Source organism: Salminus brasiliensis, chromosome 14, assembly GCF_030463535.1.
Source record: "Salminus brasiliensis chromosome 14, fSalBra1.hap2, whole genome shotgun sequence".
Taxonomy (NCBI): Eukaryota; Metazoa; Chordata; class Actinopteri; order Characiformes; family Bryconidae; genus Salminus; species Salminus brasiliensis.
In genome coordinates, this window is record NC_132891.1 from 24,931,745 (window position 1) to 24,946,897 (window position 15,153).

At 43.0% G+C, this 15,153-nt stretch overlaps 1 protein-coding gene across 5 annotated transcripts in view; it reads left to right on the top strand.

Annotated features, from left to right (window-relative positions):
- Window positions 1-15,153, top strand: part of atp2b3b (ATPase plasma membrane Ca2+ transporting 3b) — a 79,964-nt gene continuing 64,811 nt past the window's right edge. For 4 of the 5 annotated variants that reach the window (XM_072696861.1, XM_072696858.1, XM_072696859.1 and 1 more), the window contains exon 1: window positions 2-685. The gene's annotated coding sequence lies outside the window, so the exon portion shown is untranslated. Of the gene's footprint in view, window positions 686-15,153 lie in introns of all 5 variants that reach the window. The other variant, XM_072696857.1, reaches the window with a different exon arrangement.

Below are 15,153 nucleotides of genomic sequence, written 5' to 3' on the forward strand. Positions count from 1 at the left end.
GAACGAGTGCTCGTCCCCCCGCCCTCCCTCCTTCTCGTGCTCTCTCGCGCGCACGGCAGCCCGCGCGCACGCTGCGTCTGAGCGAGGGGGGCTCTCTCATCACATCGCATCGAAAAGCCCAACTTTGATTTCCACCTCCACGTAATTTACCACGAATTATTTCTCTGACACCTACCCCCCTTATTTCGTCTTTCTTTTTTCTTTCTTACTCTACCGTCTTCTTCTTCTTCTTCTTCTTCTTTCTCCTCCCGAACCCCTCCCCTCCCTTTCCCGCTTCATCCATCACACTCATCCTCACGCGATGCCTTCATCTCCCCTTTCTCCCCGCGCAGAGGAGCCCGAGCCCGAGCCCCAGCAGGCTGCAGCAGCCGCGGCGCTGCTGTAGGACTCCAGCCGCCTCCCCCCCTCCCCTCCCCGCCCTCGCCCTCCCTCCACCACTCCGCCCCGCAACTCAGCGCCGCAACGCCGCTGCCCGCAGCCCCCGCTGGCCCGAGGAGCACATGGCGACGGAGAGCAGGTGATCGAGGTCGCGCGTCGAGTCCGTTTTCTCTTGAGGCAGAATCCAGGAATTGCTCCCTCTTTTTTATCACCCCCTCCCTCTCTTCGTTCCTTCCGCTCCTCTCTGCCATTCTCCTCCACCACCACCTCCAGCAACGCTGCGTCGATGTCCTTGGAGCATGGCCTGGTGAGTCTGCTATTGAGATGCACAGCACCTCAACCACAACAAAAAAAAAGTGTGTAGCTGCTTTCATTGTCTTTATAATCATAATAATAATAATAATAATAATAATAATAATAATAATAATGATAATAATAATCACAAGCCTTCTGTTTATAGCGGGTTATCCCGGACAGGGACGTTTCAGCGTCCTGAGGTTTACTGATAGCTGTCAGGCTCCCCTACAAAAAAAAAAACCCCTGCTGCAGTGAAGCCCGGCATGCAAAGCATATTTCTCACTGTCAAAACGTGCCGCACTGTAGACTAAATAAAGGCAGACACGGGGCTCTTCAAGCGGCCAGAAGAAGCGCGCTTTTATCCGGCGCGTTTTTCCTCATTAGCGTTCACACTGATTTGGCTCGATTCGGATTCAGGCTCGCGCGCCGCTCGAGCGAACCGCGTCACCTCAACGCACCTCAGTGCTTCGCCTCGCAGTTCACACTCACTTCGGGCTCACGGACGGTAGCGTAGGTGTGTGCGTGTGTGTGTGTGTGTGAGAGAGAGAGAGATAGTGAGATCTATGAATCCAGAAACCAGCCTGTTTGTGTGAGTGAGCGGTGTGAGTGTGTGTGTGTGTGTGTGTGTGTGTGTGTTTTCTCCCCTGCAGCAGTGCCCCCCTCACTGACTGGAAGCTGGAAGCTATAGGGTCTCATGTTTGCAGAGCATGACTGTGCGTTAGCAGCCTGTAGCTCATGTGTGTGTTTATGTATATGAGTGTGTGTGTGTGTGTGTATGTGTGCGTGTGTCGATGTGGACGGCCCTTTTTTTCTGCAGAGCAGCAGCCCGGTAACCTTGCAGATGGTGATGGTGGTGGTGGTGAAGGGGAGGGGAGGGGGGGGTGGTGGATGTATGTGTGGGGGGGTGCACCTTCTCTTGCAATGCAGCCCCATCGCCATCACTACTCTCATCCACCAGCTCCAGCTTTCCCCTCCGTTTTGATGTATATATTTATATAAATATGTATTTTCATTTATTATTTTTAAAGCTTCTCATGACTAGGTCTTCGCCACTGGACGCTCCGCTCGCGCCGGCTTTTTTTGGTGAGCGGTCGCCCTCTGAAGGTGACCAGCAAAGGTCGTTCTGTTTTTTTTTTTTTTTTTTTTTTTTATTGTCGAAAAAAAAAAAAAATCCCGTTGAGACAAAAGCCTGACGTGGGATGAGTGACGACAGAGGGCTGCGTAAAAAACTCCACTGTCCGGAGTGCTCGAGCTGCTCTGATTTCATTTAAGGGGGGGGGGGGGGCTTTTTTTTTATTTTTTTTATTTTTTTTTAGCCCCCTCCATCACAGCAAGGTGTGTGTGAATGTGTAGGTGGGTGTGGGACAGAGGACGGAGGGCTGGGAGAAGCAGTGAAGGAGGAGGGGTATGGATGGGCTGGTGGTGGTGTTGAGGGGGCTGTTGTGGTTGAGCAAGTGCTCAGGCTCATGACCATGTATTGAGTCCATAAGTCGATACTCTCTTCGGATTGGCTCATTTGGTCGGACTCGTCAAGGCAGGACCCCTGCTGCTATTGGCTGGCTTGGTTTGAGAGGTTTTGAGTGGGGGGTGGGAGGGGGTGATACTGTACCATGGCTAAACCTGTGACTTGTGAACTGGACCGAGTTTGGATTAGCATGTTCAGCAACATGTGATTCACCGTAAGCCGAGTTAGAGCTTATGAAGGTAAGGGTAGCTGTTGCTCGCTTGGTTATGGCTATGGTTGTGTGGTTCTGGGCAGATGTGAGGCTCATGTGTGTGTGTGAGGTGTGTGTAGGCAAAGTGTCTCAGAGAGTTTCACTCCAGGTGCTGCACGACGGCTTGTTGCATGAGCATCCTGGGCCACTCATACTGGTCATCCATGAGCACAGCGTCAGCATCCTGTATCCGGTATACTGTAAGCGGGACGTGTTCCCAAACTCCACACGAAAAGTGCTTGGAGAAAGTGTGGGCGCCCCAGTTCTCCATCTAAACTTCGCCCTAGTTTGAGGGCTACCGTTATGGAGATGGTTAAACGAGACCAGGGTGGTGTGTGAGCAAAGCTGTTGCTGAACTCAGAAACAAGGTTGTACAGTCTGCCATGGAAAAGTGTGCCTAAAGAAGATTTTGGTGCAGACCTGCCTGCTTTGCTGTGATTAATGCCTTAATGAATGCTACACATGCTGGATGGATGGGCATGACTGGTGCAATGTCATGTATGATTAATGAGTTGCAGTTATAGGGCGGGTAATACCGTGTGGTAATCTGGTGATAAAATAAGGTCAGTTTTGTAGAAAACATCACAAACACAGCAAAAACGTACAGTTCCAGCGTGTGTAGAACTGTCCTCTCCAAGGATAGCGATGAGCTACTGGACAGTCAAAGAATTACTAAATGAATGTTGTGCTGGAAGGTTTTGGAGTTTTTTGGCTGGATCCGGCATTTAGGTAATGAGATGACATTCAAAATGACCTGTTTGTTATGGTCATGCATTTGGTGCCTCTTAAGAATAAAGGTTCCTTAATGGTTCTTAAACCTTTCAGGTGCTTTAAATGGTTCTTTATGAAGCAATTATAGTTCCATAAGAATTCATGTTTGTAATAGAGATGGTTGTGGTGGTTGTGAATACTTTTTAAATGGGCAAAACATCTTTAAAGCAAGTGATGGATCTTCAGAGATTATCCAGTGTTCACACTGGCTCTTGATCCTGTAGTGGTCTTATATGGCATCACTTAAAGAATCATTTGAAGCACTTATGTTTTTTGGAGTGTAGGGAAAAAGGTTCACCTTTTGCGTTCTGTGAGGTTCTTCGAAGGGCCCAAAACCAAAAACCATGACTAGGGTTGCTGTGGCATACCGGTTTTAGGTGCACCATGGTATAAAAATTAATGGTCATCAGTAAACAGCTTGTTAAAAATGTATTTTTTTTTTTTAAGGGTTACATATACTTCCATTAATTAACTATAAAACAAATAATACACTGGAACAATAGCCTGTTTTCATTTCGTTAAGGCCCAGTGTGTAATAATAATAATAATAATAATAATAATAAAGATGAGCAACAGCAAGAGGAAGAACTGTGAAATATCATATACTGTGATACCATAAAACCATGGGATTTTCTGAGACAGTTATTGTACTGTGAAAATCTCACACCGCTGCATCCTTAACCTTGACCCTTTTTAAATCCTCCCTATCCTTTAGAGTGAAACGGGCTGTTTTTGTTACTGTGCCTTTAAGACTGAAATATGTAAACAATCTGTGTCCTGTTTGCTGGCCGTTATTGTTCCGGAATATGCAGATGAATGTAAATGGGTGACTTTGGGCAATATAATAAAACCAGGAAATTCAATCTAAGCTGTTTCTCCATATGTGTGCTGTACAGTGTGTATAGTATTTAATATAACCACACCCGACTCTTTATTTAAAAACAAATATTTATTTATTATACACAAAATAGGCCTTGAGATAAAATGATGGAATGAAAATGAAATGAGATGAAAGAGATGAAAGGTTCATAATACACACAATGATAATTCATTCATGTATGATTTTGAATGACTGTCCATTTGTAAGCCCTTGTTATGTGCGCATCATGTTGATGCAATGCCAGCGTTGCTTTTATTTTATGTTTGTCTGTGTGTGTATGTGTGTGTGTGTGTGTGTGTGTACTCTGCTATATGTGGGTATGTTGTGCTGTTGTGTATGTTGGGCTGTGTTTAAGGTTGCTGTATCATGGATGTAAATTGTATTTTTATTGTGAGATATTATAGGATACGCCTAAACAGCTGACCAGCTTAACCCTATGGGCTAACTCGAGTTAATATCAACCCTCAACAAATGAATATGATATATAGCTATATATATATGTGTTTTCAGGCAAATACAGTCTCAGTCCAATTAATGTTTCTGTAGCAGCATCTGGAGATAAGTAGCTGCAATAAAAAATACAGTATGGAATCAGCATCGGCCCACAGTTCCCATATCGGCGCATCACTAGTTTCTTAGGGAAACAAATGAGCTCCTGTGGCATCGCTCCAAAGAACCCTTTTTGGCACCTTCATTTTGAGCCTGTACTGTACTCCTAATTGAAGACCCTGCTCTCTGAATACCAGAATGCCGAAGCTTTTAAAGGATGTTTGTGTTGAGCGGCTTGCGCTGAGTGGAGCGGCTGGGCAGGGTGTGGCTCACACTCATTTATATTAAATCAGATCAAAACAGCAGCAGCCTTATGTGGCAGTTCATCGTCCGCTGTGCTTATATTTACAGCACAGGTCAAGGAGATACACACAAACAGGCCGGCAGCATCGTGCAGATGTTAATCACGTCCTTCCGCGGGCCTTGCCGAAGCTTTTCCTTTGACTTTTTCGGAGCCGAGGCGCTTGTGTTACTCCCCATAGACTCCTGCGCCAATGCAGTCCACGGCTCTGCCTGAGCGGCAGCGGCTGCTGTAAGGGGGATGCAGGCCACTGCAGTGAGAGTGTCTGGGAGGAAGTGGAGTGTAGGGCTGTAAGTAGAATATAATTGGAGAAACAAAGAGAGAGGAATGAGGAGAGGAGAGGAGTGGGGCTAATAAAGTGGTCAGGGGGAGAAAGTGGGGAGAGCGAGGGAGAGCCAAGGTGGAGTGCACTCACCAAGTAGAGTAAGAGTAATGTCTCTCTTTCAGCGCGGGGATTAGTGCACAGCCGGGGAGAAAGAAGGGGTTGTTTTTCGTGCGTGGAAATATGTAGACAGATTGTAGACAAAACACTTAGCAGAGATGTTTCAGACTTTAAAAAGAGTGGAATTCTGTATGAGACAGTATGGGACAGATTTAGGGTGCCAATTGTTGCCGTTGTAAAGAAAACCTCCCCTCAACATCCATTACATGCTAATGGCCTGCATGTTGTCTCACATTTAAGTCTCATAACAAGGTACAATCATAAAAAGGTCAAAACCCAAAATGTCAAGGTTCATCATTTTACAGTTGTCAACACTGTAGACTTTGCAAATTCTGGTTTCTGTCACACTGCCAAAAAAATCAGCAAATGAATCTGAGTAGTGCATCAAATGATGTAGAAACCAATGGTATCTCCGTTTAATAGTAATAATAATTACAATAATAATAATAATAATAACAATAATAATAATAATAATAATAATAATAAGGTTAAAGGTTTGCACTTCAAAATTTCTGCTGTTCCATTCATCCTGAACTGTACGTAAAGACAAAGGACTGCCAGGGCTAAGCATGTTTTCAAATACTGGTAAAAAGCTAAAATATGCAAAGAAAGAGTAATTTTAGTGATGTCATTAAAAAACAGGTTTACATAATGTAATGTATTAATCTTAACTAGTTGGGTTCTTCCTATAACAAATAAAATATGTGGATCTCACACATCTTATTTACAGAAAGAGTTCTCTTTCTTTTTTAAGGGAACCAAAAGTGGTTCATTTGTGGCATTGTGCCAAAACATTTTTTTTCTTGCACCTTCAATTTTAAAAGTGTAATTTGCATAGTGGATTCACAGAAGTTGCCAAATAATCCATGGTGGTAGCTAAATAATGAGCATTGTGACTAACACCTTAGTGTTAGGATTCAGGGGGTTGCCATTTAAAAAGATATAAAGTATACAGATAATTGGTCTGATGTGAAATGCTCAATTCTAGAGAAATGTCCATTATTCAGAATTGCTCACAGTGATTGTGAATGGAATCAGTCATTAATAACATGGGCTGGGCAATATGATATATAATATATATTTTATTTTATAGTGAGACACAATATGCTTTTCTGAGCAAATCGAGGATATCATCAGTGCTTAAAGAACACAGTTTCATTACAAGCAGTGTAATTAGTTCGCTTTAATGCGGGCTCAGTACTAAGTATGGGAGAGTGTGTGAAAAGCAGTTTTTAAGAATCTGTCGCTACTGATGCAATTTGTCTGCGATCATGTGTAGTGTGTAAAATATGATGTATAGTGAAAATCGCCCAATTGCGATAACAATTTGGTCTAAAATGTATTTTTTAATCTCAATTCCTGGCGGAGAGAACGGGCAGATAAACTCTACAGGACCTTGGGTGTGGATACCACGTTTGAAGGTCAGTGTGAGAGTGCCGTTTGTACATGATGTTCCCTGCGTCTGACAGGAGATCATACATGAACACCAGAAATGTTGGGCTAGCGTGGTTGGTAATCACACTAGCAGTGCAAAAAAAACCTTATTACATCAAACTCAATTCCTGGCGGAGAGGTGGTGCATTGTATGGCAGAGGTGCATTGTATGGCAAAATATTGCTCAAAGAAGATTTCCAATGTTTTTACTATTTTACAATTAAACATTACATTTAACTGATGCAAACATTGCAAATCACCATCACTGTAAGGACATCTGAGTAATCCTGTCATAGAGATATTGTCATAGCGATCGAATTATGCAGAAAATCTGGAAAAATTATATTATATATATATATATATAGTAATATTATATATATAATATAGTAAAAAGATAATAAAAAATATTCTGCAAGTCCATTCACCCTGAAATGTACACAAAATGAAGGGGCAGCAAGGGTTTTCAAATGTTGTTAAATCAATGATATTACCTTATATTTACCCACATCATAACAAAGTAAAAGTAACACATTGCAAACATATAAAGCTAATATTATGATTATGTAATGACAATCTTGTTTACGTAATATGTAAATACGAATTATGATTTGAATATATTTTCATTTAATTTATGTTCAGTTGTTTGAAAAGGTATTTAGTTTGGGTTACTGGTGCTCAGAGAGAGTAAGGGGAAGAAGGCAGGGGGTTTGAAAAACTCCAGAACAAACAATAAATATTAGCGACTTGAAAACTGACAAATATTTTTCGCATTATCATAAGTGAACATTCTCAGACTCTGGGAGCGATTGCAGCTGGAGGATCTCTGTTGCCAGTAGCTTGTTGTCTGTCATCTCTGGTCTGGTTGTGAGTTCCTGTGTGACTATGTGTGCTTGTGTCCTGCTCAGTCAAAATCCTCAAAAATCACCTTCGTTGCATCCCGCCGCATGACAGCGCCTTCATTACAGCCCATGCCAGGCTGCTCCCCACCGCGAGGCTCTCCATCAGAAGCAGGGCCTGCGGGCCTTCGCATTGGATCTAACCCCTTGTCACCAGCAGCCTCGCGAACAGGGGCGCTCGTGGGAAATCGAGTTTACTATTTTTTTTTTGGGATTAGCAAAACTACAAACTGACAATTAGATGAAGGATCCAGCTATCATGTGCTTCGAGAGCTGCGCACATTTGTCATCCTGCAGAAATAACTCCAGAGATGTCTGACCCCACACATCAAAGCTGCATAGGCATGGACTGGGCTGTGTAGTTTTTTTTTTCCCTCTCTGTTCGTTCTGTATCACTTCTCTTTGTTCCATTTTTGGAAACAGAACATCAGGGAGCTGCTTCACAGGAGGAGAATTATTCGTCCTAAAGGAAACTCAGGCTGACAGTAAGTTACTGTCACCAGTCTAATTTCTTAAGATGCCTAATGTCTGCTTAGATACCGTTTGTGGGCCGAGAAGAAAGCTCCCTGAAATCTCGCCTCGTCCACAGGACTATTTTAAGCCTTTTTCTGGTCTCAGTGAACCCTCGAGGGCGGCTTTGAACGTGTTAGTGTGTATTCTGATTTGTCGTTCTGAACGTGGCAGTAATTAAAGCCGTAATCAGGGATCGGTGGGCTTCTAGCAGGTTCATTTTTGGCACCATGACAACCAAGCCTTTTAAGTGACACCAACAGAACTGCAAGCGTGCCATCACTAAAGTGTAGTGCGTGTTTACTATGCTTTCTGTTTAGTATTGAAGTAGGCACTGCACTAAGGTGGCAGTGATGGATCTGTCCAGGACACAACTTTACATGTGTTTTCTTGTGATCACATGAGGGTTTTTAGATACAGAAATGCATGATTTTTATACATACCATGTGACATGGACTTTGAAGGTGGTTAAACAGATTCATGTAGAAAGATAAGATAAGATAGGATAATCTTTTATTAGTCCCACAGTGGGGAAATTCTCAGTGTCACAGCAGAAAAGGGATAGCAAGACACTCAGATGCAAAAACTTTGATAATTTACCACTATATTGTGGTAAATATATAAATAATAGAAGTAAAAAAAAGCAATAACAGTATTATTTACAGTTTTTGGTCACCTTCTTGTATTTCTGCTGATCTCCAAGTATTTAGTAGTATCCAAGCTTAGAGGTATCTTTAGGTGTTTAGCCTGTACAGACTAGCTAAGTGAAGCACTTGTGTACTGGATAAGAGCGTCTCCTAAGTGCCTTATATGTAAATGTAGTGTAAATGTCTTGTAATCCGTAATCTTCTCATCTAAGCCTGACAGAGTTCAGTTCAGATCGACGTTTCTCCAGATTTACCTACAAGACTGATTTTTTTTTTTTACTATAAAAATAACATGTTCGTTACTCTTGTGTTTTGGAGTAGCAAAGTGTACAATAATATACACCTACTTACAACTGTGATCAAAGCTATTTCACATTTAACAGTTCTTTTAAAGCATGAAATTGCCGTCTGTCCTGTGTATACTCTTTGTCTTCCCGTAACAAATGCCTGAAATACCCTGGTTTCAGTTGGTATCGGTACTGTAAAAGAAAAGCTGGTGTGTTGTACCGTATCTGTTATTTAGGTAAAAAGATAAAAGATCATGATGTTTTAGAGAGGACTGTGTCGTTTTACACACTGGCAGATGAACTCTACAGGACCTTGGGTGTGGATACCATGTTTGAAGGTCAGTGTGAGAGTGCCGTTTGTACATGATGTTCCCTGCGTCTGACAGGAGATCATACATGAACACCGGCTAGAAATGTTGGGCTAGCGTGGTTGGTAATCACACTAGTAGTGCAAAAAACCCTTATTACATCTGGAGCTGCTTGTTTTTTTGTTTTTTTCAGAGCTCTGGTTGTGCATTAGGGCACTGTCGGTGTTCAGGCTCTGTAATTAGAATGAAGTGAGCAGCATACTGACTCATTCCCCAACACTTCTGTTCCTCTTTTTTTTTTTTTAACACCAGTGCCTTTGATATTGAATTTGGGCTCTCGCTGAACCAGGCAGTAGAGTCACTTCCTGCTGTTTGGTTGTGTGCTGTTTGATATGAAGACCAAATGGACTGATCTAACTAGTCATGCATCAATCCGTTATGCGGGATTGGTATCGCCGCTGACGCTGACCTTATTAAACGGATCAGAACACGTTCAATAGAGTTTCTTAGTTTTACAGTGCGATTGTATAAACCACCTTGAACAATATCATTAACATTTGCTTAACCCTAAAACGAATGCTGGCACGTCTGGGCAAAGACGCATATTAAAGGGCTCATATCATATTTTTCACAGTTTTTAAAATAATATGTCATGATATAGTGTGTAATCATTGGTAGCATTGGTCTGAATGATAGTCCATTAAGGTTACTTTATTAATGTTCTCTAATTTTACCCCATTTTCTACCCAAATTAGAGGGCCAGATGAGCCAATTCCCATTCATATGAACTCCCCCTATCACAAGCAATGCCCCCCAACACTCTGAGACATGTAAAGCCAGCCTCCGCCAAACTGTTGCATTGCTAGGCAGCCAGTGTGCTCAGAGAAAAGCATAGTGCTGACCAACCTCACACTAGGAGTGATGTGGGGAGGAAGTGCCTCAGCCCACCCCTTCAAAGAGCAAGACCAGTTGAGTTGTGCTCTGTCGGACTCTGGCTGCAGATGGCAAGCAGCATGACCCATGATTTGAACCTGCGATGCTTGTATCATAGTCTTAAAGGCCCAGTAACAACAACAGGCATTTAAAATAGGGTTTCCTTCTAAGGAAAAAGGTGAGGTTGAAAAATGGTTGCGCAGAAAGGTGTTCTGACTGATTTTAGTACGGTTGCCACTGAAATGATTCAGGCCCCATCGCAAAATAGGTTATTTAGCAAAATTAACAAACTTTCAGCTGTTAGTTTGCACATTTTGCCAATAAACCTAATTTGCAATGGGACGTGAATAATTTCACTATGGGCTCTTTAATGCACTCTCACTCACATCTGGTCTTTTGTATTGAACAACTGTCACTGGAAACTGAGAACCCATGTAGCCACTCTAAACAAGCACTGTCGCAGCCTGGTGTGAATAATTGATGTATTTGGACGAAAACTGAACTGTAAGCTACAGTTTCTTGTTGAATGTGATTTTTGCCACCTTGCTATAGAGCTTGTCCCACCTTGCAACAGTTGCTACAAAAAACACATTTGTGGGCGGAGCCTGTGCTATCTATTTCTACATAGGTCAAATGAAAAGCCTGAAAGGGCCCAAATTCTAAAAGTTTCACCACATGTTAGAAGCAAGACTAATGTCAAAAGGCCCATAAGACTAAAGACATAAAACAAGCAATGTTATTAATCTTTCTTTATCCAATGGACTTAAACAGGCTGGGTGTGTTCCTGTACCTGATATGTAAATGACCTCTGATCAGAGTCATTGCAGTGTGGGCAGATATACTGCTAATAATAATAGGTGGGGCTAAACTGCTGCACTCTGAATTGATGACTAAAAAGATCCAGTGAACAATGACCTCTAGAGTTTAGGTATTTGGATACAACAATACTGGAACGACTTGAACACAAAGCATGCCTCTGAAACTTACTGTCTGATCTTGCTCCCCACAAACACTACACATTCTTTGTTGGTAAAGCAGCAGTATTTGACCAAAGCATGCGTCAGACTGGCATGTGAGGAGCATGATGGGTTTAACACTCATAACTTTTTGCTGCTCTGAGAATAGTTGAGTTCATTTGCTGTCAAATATTACATTGTAACAAACCCCAATGAGTTACAATCTCTGTTAGTCACAGCCTGTGTTAGTGGTTAGCATCGTTAGCTTCAGTTATAAGAAGAGATGCAACAGGGTGAATTAATGGGACATAGAGGAGATGAAGGTGGAGTAATGAGGCATTCAGGAGATGGGATGCAGTAATAGGATGTTGAGGAAATTGTGTAGATTAATGGAGCATTGAGGAGAAGGGTAAATTAATGGAGCGTTGAGGAAATGGGGTAGAGTACTCGGGCATTGAGGGAATGGGGTGAATTAATGGGGCATTGAGGAAATGGGGTAGAGTACTCATTGAGGAGATGGGATGGAGTACTGGGGTGTTGAGGAGAGGGGGTAGAGTTTTGTGGTATTGAGGAGATGGGATGGAGTACTGGGGTGTTGAGGAGAGGGGGTAGAGTTCTGTGGTATTGAGGAGATGGGATGGAGTACTGGGGTGTTGAGGATATGGGGTGGATTAATGGGACATTGAGGAGATTGGGTAGATTAATGTAGTTTTAAAAAGATGGGTGGAGTACTGGGGCATTGAGGGAATGGGGTGGATTAATGGAATATTGAGAAAATGGGGTGGAGTAAATGGGTGTTGAAGAGATGGATGGAATAAAGGGGTGTTGAGGAGATGGGGTGGAATACTGGGGTGTTGAGGAACTGGTTTGGAGTACTGGGGCATTAAGGGAATGAGGTGGATTAGTGGGGCATTGAAGAGATGGAGTGAAGAACTGGGGCATTGATTGAATGGTGTATTAATGGGGTGTTGAGGAGATGGAGTGGAATACTGAGGCATTGAGGAGATGTAGTGGAGTGCTGGGGCGTTGATGGGATGGTTGGATTAATGGGGTGTTGAGGAGATGGGCTGGCAAAATGGGGCGTTGAGGAGATGGGTGGAGTAATGGGGCATTGAGGAGATGGGCTGGAGTAATGGAGCATCGAGGAGATGGGGTTTGTGTAATGGGGCGCTATAGAGTATCTCATACAGTGACTGACAGGAGGTCAGTGTAAACACAGACAAGGAGCCAATCAGGGGCATGATACAGGTCTGTTAACATTGATACGCTGGAGTTTGAGGGGATAACCTGCTGAGGAATGGACGACTGGCTTGATCTTGCGTATTTGTTAGCTTGACACCAGTTAGATGAACTGCGCTTCAGATATTCAGTATGGACGGGTTTAATGTGGTGAATGATTACAGTAATGATTATAATGAGTGGTAATGATTATTAAAATGATTATTGTATTTGGGAGAGGTTTTTGTAACGGCTCGAGGGGTGTGCGCTGTGTGTGTGATGGTGTGCGTGTTTGTGTCACTGTTCTTCGTTGGTTACTTTAGACACATTACATAAGGCACTGGACAATTTATGTAATACTGCTCTTCTCTCTCCTCTCCTCTCTCTCTCTCTCTCTCTCTCTCTCTCTCTCTCTCTCTCTCTGTTGCTCCCTGAAATCAGCCTGAGCAGACTGGCTTGTGCGGCACCAGGCTAGACCTGGGGTAGCTCGCTGCTAGTGCATTATCAACAATATATCACCTAATGGGACGCTAGCACACTCCTGGAAAAGGTTTGGGGAAAACAGATCAATATGAATACTCAGCATAATCTTCAGCCATCTGCCTCCTGCACACACACACACATACACAGCTGCAGCGCTGTTTAACCGTGGCCCACTGATGGGAAATGGAAGCACTCTTATAGGCTCTGATGGAACAGTTTTCTGCAAGTGAACATTAACCCTGCAGACACACACGCACACACACATGCACACATTCACACACACAAACATATTATGATTCGAGGTCTGACCTCTTATCCATATTCATGTGGCATCCACAACCTCTGATGATCTACAGTCAGCACTGCACCACTAGTAACCTTCACTCTGTCCATTACTGCAACACTGCAGAGAGGAGATGCAAAGAATGGAGAGGAGAGAAAGGAGAGCAGAGCAGAGGAGAGGAGAGGAGAAACACGGAGAGGAAAGGAGAACAGAGAATCGAGGAAAAAAGAAGAAAGGAGCGAAGAAGCGAGGAAAGCTGAAGAGGTGCGAGGAGAAGCGAGGAAAGAAGAAAAGATGAGAAGCGAGGAAATAAGAGGAAAGGAGAAGCAGAGGAAGAAAAAGAGGACAAGCGAGAAAAGCAGAAAGAATAAGAGGAAAAGAGTTGCAAAGCTGCACAGAAAATTCAAATAAAATATACCAAAAATGTTACAAAGCCAAAAAACTGGCGAGAGGAGAACAGAAAATAAATAAAGAATCTGAGAAAATCAGAGAATAGGAAGCAAAGAAGAAAAGAAAAGAGGGGAGAAGAAATGAGAGGACAACAGAGGAGAGAAAAAGAAGACAGGAGAGCTAAGTAGAGAAAAAGAGAGGAGAGGAGAAGAGGGGATTTACCTGTATTTGTAAAGGATGTGCTGACCAAAGTGCTGCACAGATCATTCGAATAAAATATAATTAAAAATGAGGAGAAGAAGAAAAAGGTTGAAAGAGGAGAGAAGGACAGAGAGGTGGTGATAGAGGATTAGATATAGTGGAGATAAAGAAAGGAAATAAAAAGGGGAACAAAAAACATGATGAAGAAAGGCGAAGAGATGGAGAGGAAGTTATAGGAGAGCAGAGAAAAGCGAAGACAGATTTCTATGAAGTCAAACACATATAAAGTCAACACATCTTACTACTGCATAGTGGCTAAAAGCCAATTGAACAAAGAAGAGGAGAAGAGATGAGTGGAGAGGAGGTGTAGGGAGAGAAAACAGCAATGAGTAAGAGGAGTAATAGGAGAGCAGGAGTAATAAGAGAGGAGGAGTAAGAAAAGAATAGTTTAGAGTAAAGAGAAAGAAGGACAATATTGAGAAGAGATGAGTGAGAGGAAAGGGTGGGTAAGAGGGCAAGAGATGAGAGGAGTAAGAGAAGAAGAGTGGAGGAGTAAGGAGTAATGATGAGTAATTGGAGAGCAGGAGTACCAAAGAGGGAAAGGAGGATGAGTGGAGAAGTAAGGAGAAAAGAACAGCAAGAAGTGACTAGACGGAGTGAGAGGAGAGGAGGAATAAGGAGTGAGGAGGAGGAAGAGAAGAAGAGAGGAAGAGGAAGGAGAGAAGAACATTATGGAGAAGAGTCAGAAGAGAGGAAGAGTAAGATCAGAGGAGGAGAGGAGGAGTAAGGCGAGAAGAACAGTATGGAGAAGAGAGGAGATAAGATAAGAGGAAAGGAAGGGGGAGTGTGAAAGAGGAGAGGAGCAGTAAGAAGAGTGGAGGACTAAGAGGAGAGTGAATAAGAGACACTTGGGGGCTAAGAGAAAAAAGGAGTTAGAGGAGGGGAATAAGAGAAGAGAGGAGTTAGAGGAGGGGGAATAAGAGAAGAGAGGAGTTAGAGGAGGGGAATAAGAGAAGAGAGGAGTTAGAGGAGGGGAATAAGAGAAGAGAGGAGTTAGAGGAGGGGAATAAGAGAAGAGAGGAGTTAAAGGAGGGGGAATAAGAGAAGAGAGGAGTTAGAGGAGGGGAATAAGAGAGGAGGAGTTAGAGTAGGGGAATAAGAGAAGAGAGGAGTTAGAGGAGGGGAATAAGAGAAGAGAGGAGTTAGAGGAGGGGAATAAGAGAAGAGAGGAGTTAGAGGAGGGGAATAAGAGAGGAGGAGTTAGAGGAGGGGAA